This window comes from Amblyomma americanum, chromosome 11 (assembly GCF_052857255.1).
Source record: "Amblyomma americanum isolate KBUSLIRL-KWMA chromosome 11, ASM5285725v1, whole genome shotgun sequence".
Classification (NCBI taxonomy): domain Eukaryota; kingdom Metazoa; phylum Arthropoda; class Arachnida; order Ixodida; family Ixodidae; genus Amblyomma; species Amblyomma americanum.
The window spans coordinates 70,332,975-70,336,799 of record NC_135507.1 but is presented as its reverse complement, the minus strand read 5'-3'; the positions used below and the strand labels follow the sequence as shown (position 1 = coordinate 70,336,799).

At 50.1% G+C, this 3,825-nt stretch overlaps 1 pseudogene; it reads right to left on the bottom strand.

Annotated features, from left to right (window-relative positions):
• Positions 1–419: 419 nt before the first annotated feature.
• Positions 420–2,481, bottom strand: LOC144110201 (beta,beta-carotene 15,15'-dioxygenase pseudogene; annotated as a pseudogene).
• Positions 2,482–3,825: the final 1,344 nt, after the last annotated feature.

Sequence of the window (3,825 nt, the reverse complement as noted above, 5' to 3'; positions counted from 1 at the left end):
TGCCACGGACAAATGTTAATCGTTGCAAGATTTGCTTTTTAGGGGTTTAACGTCCCAAAGCGGCTCAATCCATTAGGGACGCAGTTGTGGAGCGCTCCAGAAATTTCGGCCACCAGTTGTAAAAGTCGCTGCTTTACAACTACTGTTTTTTAAGTCTGGCTCTTGTAGAACAATTGGGAAAGTACCTCATCTAATGTTTACTTATTGGCGATATTTTCGAGAGCTACTTCAAAATTGTCTGAAGAAGACAATGAAAATCCACTGCAGGAATCGTGCCTGTAAGAAAGGCCTGCCGCCGGTGTTCACTTCGGTTATTTTACAACTAGTAGGACGTTGCGAGGAGTTGATCCTACCATGGGAATAATCTAGAAGATCGCAGATACGTTACTGTTCAAAATTCTGCAAGTGAAACAGGCTCACAAGAGATAAAATGTCATTTATTGACCACGTCGGCAAACGCAGCAATCCATGTTCGGATTTACTAATTCAGTTCCACAGCATCGCGTAATTCATATCGAAAAATCTTTGGTACAAGAACAATGAGGTCTTGATGCTTATAATCGCAGCCGTTACAGGTCAGAAAACAAGTATAGAAAACATGCCGCATAATTAAACATCTTTTTATACTTGGACTGTTTGCTTCTGAAGAAACCAGCCATGAAAGTCGCCTGGGATAGAAGACGGGAGATCAAACTTGGCCAGGGCTAACTCTTCGAAACTTTTCCCGTCTATGACCGCTAGAGTCAACTTTCTTTCGTCCTCCACACAAACCAGAGAGCTGAGGATGACGCCGTCGTCTTCATCAAGGGCCCCTGGACGAGAAACGAAGACGGGTTCTGAGGGATACCACCCTTCCTTCTCCCAGCGGAGCCAGTCGCCAGTGCAGACGTCCAGCTTGGAAAGAAAAGGCCTGTGCTCCTCTCCATCCACATGGCTTATGTTGTAGCAGAACCGGTACTCTCTCCCATTGCGACTTTGGTTGACACGTGGGAGCTCACTTCGAAGCTTGCCATTCGCCAATTCTTGCGGTTCTAAGTAGACCCGCTCACCCTGTACTCGATTCAGAGGCAATACGAAGCGTCGCATGAAGCCAAATTTCCAAGGTACAGGATTTTTTTCCGTAAAATCCAGGCTCCTGATGATGCTGTCATCGAAGAAGCAGATTAAATCTACAACAAGGTCGTCGTCCCGTTCGAAGGCGTTGATGTGGTGGAAGGTGAAAAATGGAGAGGCCTCGAACACGGCGGGGTGAAGTTCGCCGGTGTTTTTGTTCATCACGTGAAATTGGACATTTCTGTTTGAATCGAAGTTCAGAGCATGCATGAACGCTGTGTAACCTAGAAGCCTGGATCGAAGCATGACCGGTACGCTGAGAACCAGGGACTGCTCTAGCACCACTACCCATTTCTCTGTCATCGCGAAGCTGTGGATGTAGGGCACTGACATGCGTGACCCGAGCGGTATCTTTCCCACCGCTCTCATGCCGTCCACCGAGCTCTCCCCGTTGTCCCTGCCAGGGGGACAGTGAATCAGCACGAAACAAGGGCGTGCTTCCATCTGCGTGCCAATGTTGTACGTGGCGCCGTCAACCGGGTCCAGATGTGGGTGCGCGGTGGCGGTGTGCACGGCCACCAGGTCTCTCAAATTCTTCCTCTCTAGAGTCTCCAGCGTAGTGGGATCTACTTGGTACATATACGGCGTCTCTGTCATTGCGTAAACCTCGTCTCCAATGGGCATCACGTTAACGAGGGCGTTGTCCGTTAGCTCCGGGGAGAAAAACGTTGCCAGCCGCTCGAATACGGTGGCACAAGGGTCTGGATGCGCAATGGTTCCGAATTCGGAGACGACGATCCTGTTAGCTCTCCGATTGCGGACGTATGTCTGGCTCTGAAGAAAGCGATTCTGGTACGAAACTTGACCATTTTCGATCCTGAATTGTCTAACAAGAGCAAGACCGTCAAACACGTGGTTGTAGTGGTCGGGACCGACTGAGGACAATCCTGGGCCATTTCGCACAAGCCTACCTTGCAGCCAAGCCGGTACCTCTCCTTGCACCGCACCTGTCACCGGTTCCGATATCTCGGGATCGCACGAACGTCCAAAGAACATTCTCAGATCAAGCCCTGGAGGTGATGAGACTTCTCGGCTGGATTCCATCGCCGACACTACTCTGCTAGTAATGAAAGATCGTTCGGTGGTGAGAGCATTAGTGTTGCGACGTATCGTATCTTAAAGGAGAGGGTGTGTTACAGATAAAGTGGATGCCTGATTCTAGGAATCGCAGGCCGCACTTCAAAAGCGGACGCCTCGTGAGGCTCGGAGAATGCTTATCGGTCACCTATCGGACAAGCAAGAAACTGCTACGCCCAAAACAAAAGCGAGGGGAACGCACACGCTCGCTCTGTCATATGAAAGCCAATGAGAGGAATACAATCCGCCTTGCCGCCAGTTTGTCTGTAGTGGATACGCTGCTCTTTTGAAGGGTCTTGATGCCCCGTTTGCTACCACGAACCACCGCGTTGGGGCTCAGTCGTTAGAGCACGCAGCTACTGAGCTGCAGAACACGGCCACCATTCCGGTCGATGTTCTATGGAGTCGTAAACGCAAAGACGTCCGTGTGCTGTGCGATGTCAGCCCACGTTGAAGATCGCCATATGGTCAGTTTGTTTTTTATGTCGAAAGGGGAGATAATCCAAATTGCGCTACGGCACAAGGTATTATTTGACTATGCAAGGTGGGGCCATAGACCCATTTACCAAGCTTTTCACCCAAGGAAACACGAGCACCAGACTACGATAAATCTTGTACCCACTGAATAAATGCTGGGTACTCGGCGGCCCAGGGTATCGAACTCAGCACCACCCACATACGAAACAGATAATAAAATGACCAGGCCGTCACTGCGGCCATGTTGATGAAATTTAACCGGTGATATCCACTACGGCGCCTCTCATATCTCGCGTGCAGCTTAGGAACGGAAAACTACAGAATTTATATTTTCCTTTTCCCCTCCGCCATGTGGCTGGTAAAATACGTGTGCAACGCACATTCCTGCAGAAGGTAGAGGCTCCCTTTCTAAAGGTGATTTGGATTCGACAATATGGATCTGAATGCATTACTTTTTACGGACCTAGTCTTACCCAACTGACGAGAATACGACACTTAATGCTAAACTAATGAATCATCACGCGACAGAGTGCGCACACACGACTGTCGTGGATAGCGACCGATAGGGCATAGGTGGCGAATTGACGCACTTTGCCTTTCTCACCAAAAGGATATCTGAGTACCACTAATAAGTGTCCTTCATCTGCGATGCCGTCCCTTTCTGTCTTATGCATTACCTGCCGGCGGGAAATCAGAAGAGTACAGGTTCAGAGCGCATCTCCCGCAACTTAAGCATAGGTTTGCCTGCAATGCGTAACCGCATTGAAAGGAAAGTATAATTTCTCAAAAGCCCGGCGCCCGGTGAATGAAGCCGAAGCCTCGGCAAAGGAGTGAGAGTAAAAAAGGAATTCGCAGGAAGTAAAAAAAATAGGCTGACCGTGGGCTCACGGCAACGAGCGGGACTGGAACCGGCGGCGGCGCAAACAGAGAGCTTCGCTTCCCGCTACTCTACGTCACGCGGTCATCGACAAAGCAGGTCGGACCGCATTTCTGACAGCCTATCTCTAGCCTTGCTTACCGGAGCCCGACATTGCGGGTAGAGTCGGGGCGCGAGATGTCGGGCAGGCCCAGCCCGACCTGACCACGTTTATATGAACCCGTTTTCTGTCGAGCAGAGATAGCCGCTACCTCTAACGTCGAGAAAGCGAACCACGCACG